This window comes from Bos taurus, chromosome 27 (assembly GCF_002263795.3).
Source record: "Bos taurus isolate L1 Dominette 01449 registration number 42190680 breed Hereford chromosome 27, ARS-UCD2.0, whole genome shotgun sequence".
Taxonomy (NCBI): domain Eukaryota; kingdom Metazoa; phylum Chordata; class Mammalia; order Artiodactyla; family Bovidae; genus Bos; species Bos taurus.
In genome coordinates, this window is record NC_037354.1 from 40,445,926 (window position 1) to 40,462,058 (window position 16,133).

The 16,133-nt window shown below is 46.9% G+C and overlaps 1 protein-coding gene and 1 long non-coding RNA gene across 3 annotated transcripts in view; one reads left to right on the top strand and one right to left on the bottom strand.

The window, feature by feature from the left end:
- The window catches only part of RARB (retinoic acid receptor beta), a 595,561-nt gene that overhangs the window by 249,221 nt on the left and 330,207 nt on the right, over window positions 1-16,133 (bottom strand). The window lies entirely within an intron of this gene.
- LOC132344075 (uncharacterized) lies at window positions 9,035-15,555 on the top strand. Of its 2 annotated transcripts, XR_009493186.1 has the most exons (5): window positions 9,035-9,270; window positions 12,105-12,150; window positions 13,855-13,959; window positions 14,266-14,498; window positions 15,153-15,555. It is a non-coding gene; the product is annotated as an uncharacterized lncRNA (long non-coding RNA). The 2 variants fall into 2 exon arrangements; XR_009493185.1 differs by having other exon boundaries at window positions 13,855-14,498.

The following is a 16,133-nucleotide window of genomic DNA, read 5'->3' on the forward strand; positions in this document are numbered from 1 at the left end:
TCTCTAACACCACAGTTCAAAAGCATCAATTCTTTGGTGCTCAGCTTTCTTTATAGTCCAGCTCTCACACCCATTCATGACTACTGGAAAAACCATAGCCTTGACTAGACAGACCTTTGACAGCAAACTGACTACATGGGATCTTTGTAGGCATTTTTAACTCAAATGGTCAAATAGGCTGTGTTAGGAAGATGACGCCTGAGCCAGTTGTTGAAGATGGTTAAGGAGCGGTCTACATGGATGCCTGGGAGAAAAGCCTTCCAGATTGAGGGAAAGACTGAACAAAGGCCCTGACGTGAGAGTCTGCCCTGTGGAAAAGAGCAACAGCCAGGGGCCGAGGAGCTGAGGCGAAATCATGGAACGAGAGGAGGAGGCTGGGGGGCTTTGCCCACTGCATGGACTCAGAGACGTGGGCACACAGGAGGATTCTCAGGAGGGCATGGTGGCTCTGGAGCTTGTCCTGGTGGGAACAGTGCATGGTGTGGGGAGGATGGGGCAAGGCCAGCCGTCCAAGCGCACAGCAGTGGCGCGGCTCGAGATGGGGTGCGGAAGCTGTCCCACTCTGGGCGGACCGGAGGCGCTGCTGATAGGCTTCCCTCTTGGAACTGGGGCAGTGTGAGAGAGAAAGACAAGAGGCAGGGACGATACCGCGATCTGTGGCCGGGGCGACTGAAGGGTTGTCCCACCAGGATGGGGAAGGCTGGGGGGCAGGAGGCCTTGGGGGCAGGCTGGGAATTCGGCTTTGGCCACGCTGATTTAGATTCCAAGTGGCGCTGTCTAGCTGGCAGCTGCAGGAGTCAGGGGCTCCAGGGGAAAGTTCAGCTGGGGATAAGCGTCTGGGAGCCATCAATTACAGATCCCTGGGAAAGCCGTCCCACCAGCCCTCAGGCCTTCCAGGTCCCCTAAAACATTCAACTCTACTTCCCTAGTGGCAAGTTTTCCACTGCTCATCACACTGTAGTTTTCTACACATTTTCCTCATTCTCTTTACTGGACAATAAAGTTCTCCAGTTGCATCCTATCTAACATTGTATCTCTTGTTTCACCTTGAAAATATATTGGTTTAAGCGCCTCTTCATTAGGTGTTCATATTTCAATAGTCAGGACCTTGCAGATGGATTGGACACAATCATTTTGATTTCTTTTTCTCCCTACTCATCAACATTTGCCACCAAATCCAGGCTCTATTCTCATTTTCTTGTGAATGTAAATTATATCAAACCAGTTTTCTCTTTAGAATGGATTATTTTAAAAAATAGACATAGGAAAAGATGCCCAACATCATGAATCAGGGAAATGAAAATCAACACCACAACGAGACATCACCTCACCCCTGTCAGAAATGGCTATGGTTAAAAAGACAAGAAATATCAAATGCTGGTGAGGAGGAGGAGAAAAGGAAACTCTCGTGCACCAACAGGGCAACGTACTCTGGTGCAATGGGAGTGTAAATTGGTGTAGCCACCGTGGAAAACGGGATGGAGATTTTTCAAAGAAATTAAAACGAGGGCTAGCATATGATCCAGTTTTTCCACTCCTGTGTATTTACCCAAAGAAAATGAGACTACCACTTAAAAAAGACTGACTCCTATGTTCAGCACGTGATTTGTAATGACTACGATACAGAAACGACCTCAGTGCTTACAGATGGATGAACGGATGAAGGTGACGCGCCATACACGCAGACGATGGAGCATTACTCAGCCGCTGGAGAGAAGGAAACCTTTCACCATTTGTAACAATATGGATGGCACAGTGGTAAAGAATCTACCTGCCAATGCAGGAGACACAGGTTCATCCCTGGGTTGGAAAGATCCCCTGGAGTAGGAAATGGCAACCCGCTCCAGTATTCTTGCCTGCAAAACCCCGCTGACAGAGGAGCCTGGGGGCTACAGTCCCTGGGGTTGCAAAGAGTCGGACACGACTGAACACACACACACACAACATGGATAGTCCTTGAGGGAACTATGCTAAGTGAAATAAGTCAGAAAATGACAAATAGTGTACGATTTTACTTCTATGTGGAATCTGAAAAAACACATCTAAAAAAATGAAAAACTAAACCAAACTAAAACTCATAGATACAAAGAACAGGATGGTGCTTGCCAGAGGGGAAGTGGGGCGGGTGGGCACAATGAGTAAAGGGGATCAAGAGGTAAAAACCTTTGCTTATAAAATGAAAAAGTTTATAGAACAGGGATGGAGCTTACAGCATAAGGACTACAGTAACTAGTACTGCAGCACACACTTGAAAGTTGTCGGGAGAGGAAATCCCAAAGTCACTTCACGCGGTGACAGAGAGTAGCTAGACTTACTGTGGCGATCCCTGCACAACGTTTATCAACATCGAATCATTATGTTGCACCTGAAACCAATATAATATCATCTACGTCAATTAGACCTCAATAAAAAACTCGCTGTGAATATTCACTGGGAACAAAGCAGAAAAAGATGTCAAAAGGCAAAATGCAAACTTAAAAACTTCTCCTCTTGTAGTTTCCCTGAAAATTAGCTTTTGTATTCTGCTTAGCTCAGGAAAGGCAACGGGAACCCACTCCAGTACGCTTGCCTGGAAAATCCCGTGGACGGAGGAACCTGGTGGGCTGCCATCTATGGGGTCGCACAGAGTTGGACACGACTGAAGCGACTTAGCAGCAGCAGCAGCAGCAGCATTCTGCTTAGCTGGGTGCAGTTATTAACAGGAAGCTCTGTGGGTCTCAAGTTTCTCAAGCAAAAGATAAAGAAACTGGGTTAAACAATTCTAAAATTCTTCAAATGCTTCCTTTTGAAAGACTTGGAATGGCTCTGTTTAATCACTAACATTTCTGGAGACCCAGCATCTGTTCTGCTTAAAACTACATGTGATCGGAATAAATATTAAGGAGAAATAAATCTTGCAGTCAGTAATCTTTACTACAACTCCTTTCTATTAAATTGCAAATAGAGAATATATGTATATATTTCAAATTAAAGGACATTTCCAAGAATGATCTTGACCATTTTCTATGTCAGGATTGATTAAGAGGAGTCTTTTTCTGAGTTCCTGCTTATCATTTTTTCCTAATTGACATTAGCTAAGTCTGTTATAGATGCATTTCATAAAAAAGAGACCTAATCACAAGGCAAGCGAAAGCACTCTCTGTGTTCTGGAGTGGGTGTGTTTCATGAGACTCTAGGATACAATCTGCATGACTAAACTGAATCTCGTGATTCCTACATTAGAACTATTTTAGCTACTTATGAGGTTGAAACGTATGGTGTCCACAATATCTTGCTTTCTTTTTTGTTCACGTCTACTGACAGAGACTTATTTTTCACCGTGAGCATTAATGGGGACTCGTAAGTGGTACCTGTGGAAAGCATGGTAGTTGCAATAAAAAGGTCAGATCAGGCTCAGGGTTTGGAAGTCAACCACAGGTGGAGGGGGATTAAAAAAAAACAAACAAAACCCTGGCCAGCCAAAGAAACCCCTGTCAACAAGAGGCTAAGTGGCTTTGATTGACTTGACTTGTTGTGTGACTAAGGGATTAAAACACAGAGATTCCATCAGATTATCTCAGATCTGAAAGCCCTTGGAGCATGAGGAGGCCAGCTAAGGAAAACCTTGCTCCCAGAAGAGATAGATGGCAAAGATAAAAAACTCCAAAACCCGAGAAGCAGAGCAACAAAAGCCCACCACCACCAACTGGTGCAATGGCAGCAATCAGCTGCTCAGGCTCCATCCTGCTTGGATACAACCGTATTAACTCCAATATTACCCTTCTTACACAGATTTGCTTTAAGAATACATATGTAGCAATTTGTCCCTGTCAGGCGGTCTAAAAGCTTTCACGTTCCTGTAAACCCTGTGAGGTAAGCGGTGTTGGTATTTCCAACTCTCCAGGTGAGGACCGTAGACACAGAGGCTCTATAATTTGCCCAAAGTTGAACAGCTTGTGAGTGGCAGAGCTGGGGTTCAAACTCAGACCTTCTGAATCCGGAATGTATGCTCTTGGTCACTGTGCTGTTTTGGAAGGAGATGGAAAAAAAAGGCACTGCAAATGAATTTATGTGATTCAAAACGCCTACTTTTCTCATTTCATGAAACTCTAGGGAGCTCCTTCACCGTGCTATAGCTGGGTAGCAGCAAAGCACAGGCTGTCTTTTTAAGTATTAAAAAGTCTTTTAAGCATCTCCACGTTCCCTAAGTGTGTGCGACTCTGTTACCAAATAAATCACACCCAACAAAGGCAGAACAAAATACCTTGGCCATTTAACTTGGAAAAAGGCAGCTGGGATGGATGGTTGAGTTTACACTCGGTGTCTGAGAGGCAGGCATTGAGGAGAAACCAGCAGGTTTGGTTACCAGGTCTACAGTACCCGGTGAGGACTAATAACCTGGTCCTGCCTGGACCCCGGCAAGGTTTTCCATGGCTTATGATGAGCCCTTTTCTCCTTTGTACAAAATGATATAAAATGAAATAAATTAATAGCTTATACTTCCAGGTCCAAGAGGATGTTGATATAAGTTTTAGAAATGAGAGGCACAGACCACCCCCAAGAGGAAATTCCAGACAGGAAAAACATACTATCAGGGTCCACATGATCATAACCTGATTCAGCATCCTTTAAAACCACCGTCTCCTCCAGGATTTTCCTGATTACTGTCTTCAGAAGCATGAAACAGTTCCACGGGATTTTCCTGATTACTGAATGCCAAAGCATGAGAAAGTTCCGTGAGTCACACGATAGGCTTGTCTAACTTGAAGTCGACTGCCAGGCAGTTGGAGGGTTACATTTTTACGACTGCTACATAGCAGTTCTGGGAAAAGTGAAATATGTTAGTCGTAAGAAGCACATTCTTTAAGTAGGCTAGAATCTTCCTGATGCTGCTCTTAACCTTTTTGGGGGAGGGTAGAAGTGGGAAGGATCATGGATCCTTTAAAAATATTTGGGGAAAGCTGGGGAGCATGAATGCACACCCCAGAAAAATGCATGGGCATATTGCCATAGTATACTGCATTTTATTTCAGAGAGTGTATAAACCTCCTATCTCCCTCTCCTTAGAAACCACGCTATACATTCGGGTCCTAAAGGAATTTCACAGACAGCTTAGGATGCTAGCTTAAGACGCTGCTTGAGGCTAGAATAGAACTGCTTGAAGGCTGGGCTTACTGCTGCAACTGCGTCAAGACCAATGTGCTTAGCTCTGGTGACTCTCTGCGCTCCCCAAAGCCGCCTGGGACAGGAAACAAGGACACACCCGACTACATGGCTAAGAGTTATCAGATAGGCAAGGGATAATCTGAGTTTTGGTTTCAATTATTCTTTTCCTCGCAAACACCACTGAATCTGCTTGGGGTAAGACAAAAAAAATAAACAAAAATCTCAGCAGTCATTTTTCTTCAGAGACTATGAACCTTACTGTTAAGTTTAATGAGTTAAGGGGAAATCAGTTTCCAGTGAAAACGAACCGGAATCAGATAAAATGGGACAAAAAGAAAAGAAAGGCCTTTTTTTTTTAAAAAAAAAGGCAGGCATCCCCATCAATAGAGCCAAGCACAGGAAGCAGATGTAAAGTGTCCAGGGCAACGTTTCACCCTCCGCCCACTCATTCTTGATTTATTCATAAATCAACTGAAGTATGTTCCCACTGAGACTCCGCGGTGTGGCAGAGTCCACGGCATGGGGGTGCTCCGCTGACCCGACAGCCCCTCCCGGCAGGGATGGTGATGAGCTGCAGGAGCTCAGAGTCAGGCGTCCCTGCGGCTGGTATCACCTGCGTCCTTGTGGGTCAGGGAAAGAGGCAAGCAAGCCCAAGAGGTCCACGCTCTCCGGGCCTGTGTGATGATGAGAGCGACGGGGACGGGCCACGCCCAAAAGGCAGGAGGGGCCTCCGCGTTAACATCTGCGTTCTATCGCTGAGTAGGAGAGAGTTCACAGCTGCAGCGAGGTACCACCCCACCCCAATCAGAGTGGCCACCACCTGACAGTCTCCAGGTAACAGATGCTGAAGAAGGTGAGGAGAGGAGGGAGCCCTCCTACACGGCTGGTGGGAAGGGAATTTTGTGCACCGGCGATGGAGAACAGTACGGAGGTTCCTCAAAAAGCGAAACGTAGAGCTACCGTGTGAGCCAGGAATCCCACTCCTGGGCATATAGGAAAGTGGGCAGAGACAGAATCCTAACTCAAAAAGATACACGCACCCCTCTGTTCATAGCAGCACTAGTCATACTAGCCAAGACATGGGAACAATCCAGGTGTCCGTTGACGATGACTGGATAAAGAAGATGTGGTACATACATACGATGGGACGCTACTCAGCCATAATGAAGAATGAAACAGTGCCATCTGTAGCGACATGGACGGACCTGGAGACTGTCATACCAAGTCGGAAAGAGAAAGACAAATGTCATATGATGTCCCTTCTGTGTGGAATCTAAAAATATGACGCAGATGAGCTTGTCCATGAACAGAAACAGCCTCCCCCAGACACAGACAGCAGGCTTGCAGTTGCAAAGGGGATGGGTTTGGGGGAGGGAAGGACTGGGGGTCTGGGATTAGATGATGCAAACTGGTGTAAAGAGGATGGATAAACGACACAGTCCCACTGTATAGCACAGGGAACTATATTCAATATCCTGAGATAAACCATGAAGATAAGTATATAAAAAGAATGCATAATATGTGTGTGATAATGGAATCACTTTTCTGTGCAGCAGCAATGAGCACAACACTGTGAGCCAACTGTAGCTCAACAAAACAGATCTGAGCTCCGACTGCCTCGTGTGGTGCGGCACACGGCGAGCGTGAAGTTAGCTCTGCGCTGGGCAGGGGAAAGCACTGCTTCTCACTTGGTTGCTCAGTGGCTCCATAACAGGCAAGGTGATCGCGATCATTCCTATCATGCAGGTGGAAAAACTCAGTCTCAAAGAAGGTAAGTGAATGTCCAAAGGTAGCGCAGTTCACACCTGCAGATGCTTGTCTAGAATCCAAGACTTTTCAGCCCTCAGTCCAGTTTTCTTCCCGTGACAGGCCATCAGGGAGGTGGGACGTGATGACTGATTTTAATAGATGTCTGAGATGGAGCCAGTGAACCACAGAAGATGAGACTCTGTGAAGCTGGACTTAGTTCTGTTTGAGAGCTGCTTAATAATCTTGTCCTGCTGACATTAAATGAGCGGTAAGCTAAATCGTTACTGAACTGGAACCGGGTAGGAGAGAAAGAAAATGATAGTAAAGGAAAACACTGTTGCTTAGAAACTGGGACAGGTTAAACCTTTGGAGAGGTTAAATTAGGACAGGCTAAATCTGCCTGCAATGCAGGAGACCCCAGTTTGATTCCTGGGTCAAGAAGAGCTGCTGGAGAAGGGATAGGCTACCCACTCCAGCATTCTTGGGCTTCCCTTGTGGCTCAGCTGGTAAAGAATTGATCTGCAATGTGGGAGACCTGGGTTTGAGCCCTGGGTTGGGAAGATCCCGTGGAGAAGGGAAAGGCTTCCCACTCCAGTATTCTGGCCTGGAGAATTCCATGGACTGTATAGTCCATGGGGTCGCAAACAGTCGGACATGACTGAGAGACTCAACGCGATCAATGCTATAGACATATTTGCTCGCCAAAGGTGAGGCGAGAAGATACATAACAGGTGGTTATAATCCAGTAGAGTTCCGTTGTCAAGGCTTCACAGCCGTTGCCAAATTTAGGAGACTCTGGGACTATTCTAGTTTCAGAGAGCCAGGGACATGCTCACATCAGGAGAGACAGAGATTCAGACAGAGAGAGAGAAAGGCAGCTGGTTCCCAAGGGGACAGGGGCTCCCAGTTTCTTACCCTGAGGCCCAGCCACGCCCATGGCCTTGCCTTGGTTTGCTTCTAGGAGCAAGACTGGACCACTGCATTGCCAAACGCCAGCTTTACAAACTCAAGGCTGTTTTTGGATAAGGGTTGGAGGGGTGTTTGCAAACAGGGTGCAGACTCTAGAGGACTCCAATGTTCTCTTAGTTGCATTTAAAACACACACTGCGTTCTAGGAACTCGAGGCCTAGAGTCTGAAAGGCCTCGGAAAACTCTGATCATGCTATAGCAGGTCCGAGGAACTTGGTTAAGGTCATCACACTCAGAAACAACTCTCACAGTGGTGCTTGAAGAACATAAGAACATCTCAGCCAGAGGTCCCCCTTTGCAGCCAGACTGGGCTGAGGCCCCTGTGGAGAGAAGCATCACAGGGGCAGGGTCGGGTGGGGGCCGGAACGAGAGAAAGCAAAAAGATGGGCAGGAAAACCCCCAGGACGCGGCCCAGGAGGAACACTTACAGTGCTTTTTCAAAGAGATTTCTTAACCTTGTTGGAAAGCACACGGGTGCCTCTGGGTTGAGAAAAGGGTTGCAAAGTGCAGTGCTCCCGAGTGCTCCTCCTGCAACACTCCACTCAGGCAGGCACGCAAGGCTGGGAGAAGGGATTCAGGAGAAGATCCTTCGTGGGTGAGAATTAGCTGGGGCATCCCGATGACAGGCCACCAAATGACAGGTCTAGGTGACCTGTAACCAAATCTGATTCAAGCACAGAAAATTCATTAAGGAAATCAGGTTTTTTTCCCCCCCTCTGGTCGATAAACAATCCAAAGAGCAGATATACAAGAGGATGAACACCAGTGAGGATTCTAATCTTTAGGACTACATTTTCAAGGTGATACTTGAGGAAAAAAGCCAAGAAATGAAAAAATATACAGATCAGTAGAAAGCAAAAATGGAGAGAGAAAAGAAGAAAGAAAGATAAGAAGGAAGACAGCAAGCACTTCTCAATATCCTAGTGAAAGGCAGAACGGAATGAAAAGCTATCTGGTTAAGCCTCTATTTAGGAATGAATAGCTCCTGCTCACTAACCAGTTCCAGCAAGGGGGAGAGGATATCTGAGGTTTAAATGGAAATAATCTAGCATTGCACCAGAAGCTGGTCCTTCAAACTAAGGCATCCGATAAAGCCGGGTTCGCGTTACTCCCACCTCTGTATTTGGAAACAGGAGCACAAAGCCTAATTGGCCAAATAAAGGAGCTGAAGGCTCCACAGAAAACCCTCTAAGCCTGGGATTGATGTCCACTGACACCACGGACAATGACACCATGGGAACCAGCAGAGGAGAAGCAGCAATTATGACAAAGGGGTGCCCAGCCCAGGCCCTGCAGAGGAGACCCCAACACAGCCACAGCCCCGCGTCAGGACGATGTACTTGGGAGTTGCCATGTCTGCCTCAGAGAAACAGTCTCAACATGACATTTCTATTTTCGTCTCCTTCAGTAAGTGTTTTTGCAGAACGTCTCTATGCCAGGCTTTACTGTCAGTGCTGGGCATGCAGCAGAGAGCATGGGGGCTGAGTGACGTTCCCTGTGCGTTTTATACTCGATGAATATCTGCCTTGCGGGGGGACACGCCATAAGCAGGGAAACACTACTTAACACAGTGTCAGGGAGTGGGGAGTGCTCAGAAGGAGGAAAAATTGAGCAGGGTGGGGGAGAGAGTGTGAACAGAGGAATGTTTCAGCAGGAAGGGAAGCAGAGATGCCAGTACGGAGGTTCCTTAAAAAAAATTAAAAAACAGCACTACCATATGATCCAACACTCCGACTACTGGGATCCAGAGAAAACTGCAATTCAAAAAGATACATTCACCCAAATGTTCCTTGTAGCACTACTTACAATAGCCAGGACATGGAAACAATTTAAATTTTGTCCATTGACAGATGAATGACTAAAGAAGATGTGGTGTATATATACAGTGGAATATTCAGTTCAGTTCAGTTCAGTTGCTCATTTGTGTCTGACTCTTTACGACCCCATGAATCACAGCACGCCAGGCCTCCCTGTCCATCACCAACTCCTGGAGTTCATTCAGACTCACGTCCATCGAGTCAGTGATGCCATCCAGCCATCTCATCCTCTGTTGTCCCCTTCTCCTCTGCCCCCAATCCCTCCCAGCATCAGAGTCTTTTCCAATGAGTCAACTCTTCCCATGAGGTGGCCAAAGTACTGGAGTTTCAGCTTTAGCATCATTCCTTCCAAGGAAATCCCAGGGCTGATCTCCTTCAGAATGGACTGGTTGGACCTCCTTGCAGTCCAAGGGACTTTTAAGAGTCTTCTCCAACACCACAGCTCAAAAGCATCGATTCTTCGGCGCTCAGTTCACTCAGCCACAAAAAGGAACGCAACGGTGCCATTTGCAGCAACCTGGGTGGAACTGGAGATGCTCATACTAAGTGATTCAGACAAAGACAAATACCATGTGATATCACTTATATGCAGAATCTAAAAAAATACAAATGAACTCATTTACAAAACAGAAACAGGGTCACCAACATAGAAAACAAACTTATGGTTATTAAAGGGGGGAGGGAGGGGGAGGGAATTTGGGTTGACAGATATACACTGCTACATACAAAAACCCAGAAGGACCTACTGTACGGCACGAGGGACTCCGCCCAATATTCTGTAACAACCTAAAAGTGAAAAGAACCTGAAAAAGAACAGATGCGTGTATGTGTATTACTGGATCACTCTGCCGCACCTGGAGCTAGCACAGCATTGTTAATCATTATCCTCCAGTGTAAAATACAAAGTTAAAAAAAAAAAAAAAAACAGGTGCCCTGCAGCAGATATGCATGTTGATGTTCTGAAAATTCTGGGTCAGATACAGTCATAGCCATTGCTGTGTGTCGGGAGGCTCTAAGTCCTTCCTGCGACGGACCCAGTGCCCCAGGGATCAGCCTCTCCATGGTGCGGGGCTGTGACTGAGGTGGACTCTGGCTTTGGCGGCCCTGCACTTGCTGGGGTTGATGCCCCGTGTAGATGGTATTCTGGAGTGTGGGCTGGGCCTGGGACTCCGTTTAACCTGAGTACTTTGTTAAAAAGATACTTACTCATTTGTCTGCATGAGGTCTTCATTGCACATGAGTGATCTTCGCTCTAGGTGTGGCTTGTGGGCTTTGTGGCACTCACTAGAGGCACATGGGATCTTAGTTCTCCAACCAGGGATTGAACTCTCATCCCCTGCATTGGAGGGCAGATTCTTAACCTCTGGACCACCAGGGAGGTCCCTAACCTGAACCCTTGAAGGCCTGGGAGTTGCTGGTTTTACACGTTTTGGCCCTATATCCTGAGCCAACCTGCTATGAGAAGCTCAATCTAGCCTCATGGGGAGACCCAGAGAGGACAACCCAGACCCCCAAGTACACTTCCCTTCTCCAGCCCGGGAAGCTCAGCTGAGCTCATGCAGAGCAGGGAGAGCCGCTCTGAGGCGGGAGGTAGATGGGCTCCAGGCTGAGCAGCTGGAGTCTGTTCCCTGTGGGCAGACACTCCAAGGTGAGACAATTCAGTTCAGTTGCTCAGTCGTGACCGACTCTGTGACCCCATGGACTGCAGCACACCAGGCCTCCCTGTCCATCATCAACTCCCAGAGTCCACCCAAACTCATGTCCATTGAGTTGGTGATGCCTTCGAACCATCTCATCCTCTATCCCCTTCTCCTCCTGCTCTCAATCTTTCCCAGCATCAGGGTCTTTTCAAATGAGTCAGCTCTTCGTATCAGGTGGCCAAAGTATTGGAGTTTCAGCTTCAGCCTCAGTCCTTCCAATGAATAATCAGGACTGATTTCCAGAGGGGGATAATAGGAAGAGCTGAGTCCTGCTTGGATAAAAGATCAAGAGTCCATGGAATTCTCATTCTTGAGGTCAAGGAGACCGCCCCAATTACACATGCGCAGAAAGGCTCCTTGGGGGTCAAAAGGGAGGGGGCACCATCCCATAAAGGGTGCTGTCAACCTTCCCATAGCCCTCTGCACTGGACCCCATCTCGGCTAAAATACGCACATGCCAGTTGGAGAGGGACCTAGAACAGGTGGAAAAAGAAGTGAGACAACTGGCCAAAGGTAAGCAAAGACTAGAAGAACTGTCCTATGTAAGAGATTTAAGTCATCTCTTTACCACCTTCCTCTCCATTAGGGAAGACGCCCACACCGTTTCTCACCAGGTGGGCATCTCTGCCTCCCTTCTGGTCTGAAATAAATGACAGGCTTCCTTCTGCGTGCTCTCCCACGTGTGCTGTGTCTCTACTAATAACCTTTGTACCTGTTTTTACAGCAGTAGGAGTGTCTGCCTCTTGGAACATTCTTAATTTTGAACGGAGGTAAGAGCCCATTCTGCTTCTAGCCTCTAGCCCCTGGTGGTCTGGAGGCTAGGACTCCTGGTTTTCATCCAGGCCGCCCAATCCCTAGGCAGGAGCCTAAGATCCTGCTTCAGAACCTCTCCTTTTCACCCATATCAGTTCCACCCAAAGCTGTGCTCGGTGTAGAATTAGGGGCAAAGAAATAAAACAGCTGATGCTTTAAGCCACTGAACTTTGAGGGTGGGTTCGTTATTCAGCAACAGTTAACCGGAACACTGACTTCCAGTTTCAGATCCTAACATGGTAACATCTGAAGCACAATTTTGGTTGGAGAATTTGTGGCGGGGCGACGGTTTTAGATTTTTCTTGGTTTTGCTGTCCGTGCCTTTGATTTTAAAATTCCTCCTCATTTGAGAATATGAATTATTGGATCTCAAACAGGGGAAAAATATGTTCTGACCTAAGGCTTAAAAATAGAGATGTCTGCTATTAGGAAGACAAGAGTACGTTTTTGCTGACCTATTCATCTCACGAGGGCCAAACGTAACGTCCTGCCATAATTCTGTAGGTAGGAAGCTGAACTGGAGTTGACCTCGGTTAGCATTTCCCAACTCGAGGAACAATACCCCGCCCTGGAATTCCTGACAACACTATCAACCTCAGACAGCGGCCAGTTTCTGGCTGTTCGCGGAGAGTGCTGGCAACAAAGTCTTGTCCAAACCGGGGACAAATCTGCCTAGCTTTATGCAAAGGAAAAGGAAAAGCGAGGCCATTAATTCAGCCTGGGGAAACGTGCTGAGGCCGTGCATTTACCGGGTGGCGACTGTCAGCTTCGTCCTGGGGGAGGACGTGCCGTCCTTTCCCCGTTCTCCGGCCCTTTCCGCTGCGGTCGTGGGGGGCCCGCAGGGGCAGACAGGGCGTGGGTGGGTGGAGACTGAGGGCGTGAACGGGCATTATAAACCAGAGCAGAGCGGGAGCATCACTTCTGGAAGGCACTGACTTTACCCGCATTGGTGTCACGTGTATCAAAGGTCATGAGAGGATAGAACCAAGGGGTCACTGGGATGACTGATGGTAGGGGTTCTCAAAGCATGGTCCCCAGACCACAGCATCAGCATCAAGGGCGGGGGGTGTGTTAGAGATGCAGTCTTCGGCTGTGCCCCCGATTGGCTGAATCAGAGCCCCTGGGAGGGGGCCCAGTATGTAGCAAGACTGCTAGCTGATTTTTGATGCTCCCTCAGGTACTGAAATTCTGGAAGAAAATCTAAAACTTCTATTTATTTCTGTTTGTAACTTAAAGAGGAAATACACAAAGTGCTATTAAAATTTACATGTAGTAGAGCCTCCTGATCTCATTTGATTCTGAAGTCTTGTGTCCTACGTGATAAGAGATTTTCCACAACGCAAAGGTTTTGTGATTATTATCTCTGATCCTTCATTAACTGTTAACTTCATTAACAGGTATGTTAACATTCACATAACATAACAGTTATGTTAACTTCATTAACATAACTCCATCAACATTATTCTGATCCTTCAGTTTATTTAAAAATATTACTCTTTACTTATGCCCATTGGTGCATTTACAAATTATATTGCTGCTGTTGTTTAGTCGCTAAGTCTTGTCTCTTTTGGTGACCCCATGGACTGTAGCCTGCCATGTTCCTCTGTCCATGGGACTTTCCAGGCAAGAAGACTGGAGTGGGTTGCCATTTCCTTCTCCAGGGGATCTTCCCAAACGAGGGGTTGAAGCTGGGTCTCCTGTATCTCCTGTGCTGGCAGGCAGATTCTTTACCACTGTGCCCTCCGGGAAGTCCAGCAAGTGCACAGGTATGCACCACAAATTCTGGATATAGTCTAGCCAAGTTATGTTTTTTATCCAAGGTAAGCAGAAAACATCAAGTAGAACAGAAACAGTTTGGGAGTGGTGACACAGGAGTATCACCTTAGCCTTCTCCCAGATGCCAGTGAGCCTTGTGAAGTGAAGTGAAAGTCGCTGGGTCATGTCTGTTTGCGACCCCATGGACTCTACAGTCTATGGGATTCTCCAGGCCAGAATACTGGAGTGGGTAGCTGTTCCCTTCTCCAGGGGATCTTCCCAACCCAGGGACTGAACCCAGGTCTCCCGCATTGCAGGCGGAGTCTTTACCAGCTGAGCCACCAGGGAAGCCCTGTAGGGGTCCTCCAACAGCCTTGTCCAAACAGCTGTGCCAAAACTTCCTGTTGCTGGAGCTGCAGCCAGTCACTTCGAGTTTCCTGCCAGGCTGGTGGGGGACAACGGGGGAGAGTCTGCAGTGGCTGTGGAGGTGGGGAGCGGTGTCCACACTGGCCACGGGATGAAGTCTCCAGGGCGAAACTGCCAGAGACTGGTGAGCTTCTCTGAGACATACAGGAAACGGCAAGTAGAGATTAAAGGCAGTAAATTCAATAAAAATGCTAATTCATTTAGCCATCAATTTTTAATCATTTGACCATCTCATTAATGAATCAATTAGTTTTGTTTGGACTGTGGCTCCTTCCTGAAAGCATTTGGGGCTGACGACAACAAAAGACGCAAATAATCCTAAGAGTTATTAAAAATCAGTCAGAAGAAATGTTGGCTTTCTCTCCGCTCCCTGTCTCAAGAGCATCCAGGCAACCCAGAGAGGATGCTGCCCTTAGGAACAGTCTAGTGTGGCACACATTAAAGAAATTACAAAAGGAGTTTAGCGACAAGGCCATATTAAAAAATAAATGGAAATGGTATGGAAGTTTCACCCAAGCAGGGGATCAGGCTGAGAGGCCTGGTGGAGCGAGGCCTCGGGTGCCCTTGCTTTGGCCGCCGGGAGACCAGACTGTCCCCAACTGACCTAGCAGCTGACCACCAAGGGATGGGGAAATTCCACTGACATCAGAGGAAACACTCCTCAGAGCCCATCCCAAAGGGCAGGCGCATAGAGTCACAAGCTAGCTGAATGGTGGTTAGCTCTGGAGAAGTTCGTTACACACCAAACGCTAACCGATACATCTTGCCTCTTGAACAGCACAGGTCTGAGCTACACGGGTCCACGTACGCAGATTTCTTTCAATGAACACGTACTCCAGGGCTGCAGGTCTGCAGCTGGTTGAATCCCAAGATGCAGATGGATGGCTGCAGAGAGCGCTGGCTGTAAAGTTATATGTGGATTTTCAACTATTCAGGGCTTGGCACCCCTAACCCCTGGCGTTGCCCAAACGTCAACTGTACTTCATTTCACACATAATCACCTCTTGAGCAACAAATACTTATTTGCTCCAATCTGTAGCTTGGCCACATGGAAAAATCTTTTTAAGCTTTCCCTGAGTCTGTTTAAATTTCATCCTTGATGAATTTTGTGTAGCTTAACACCATCAGCCATTGTACGTAACATCCACGGGGGAAAATAAAATACGACAAATTTCCGCTTAGCCTTCTCAGCTGCTTCTTTTTCACGACAAAACCAAAACCAAAATATACTCCAGAGTCCAGTAAAGTGGGCTCCTACAGCTCTGGACAAAGAGCTTTGGTGAGTTGTATGGTTTTTTTTTAATACTTCTGGGGGTATTAATACTATTGAGTTTGGGTTGAGAACATTTTTTTTTTTTCCTCTCTCTCTTTGGAAGCTTGAGTCAGGGGCAAACATTGCTGATCAACGCAGATACTTTTTACAAGGTGGTAAATCAAACAATCCAACTTCAGTGTGTCTGCTCTCCCATACAAAGATGTTTATAAACCGAAAGAACAAGCATAAAGGGAGAAAGAAAGAAACTGCTTAAGAACACAAACGCACATTCTAACCTACAAACACAAGCATGCCAAATATTTTTAAGAGAGCGTTCACGAGAATGACAAGCAATTTAAGCTTAAGCCCTAAAAGCTTTCTCCTCTCTCTGGCTCCCACATGTATATAAAAGGTTTAAATGAGCAAGGAAAACATGTTGGGATTAGGATTTGATTCCAAAGAGCTTTTATAGTCATATAGAATGACCAGGAGTTACACTAGCTT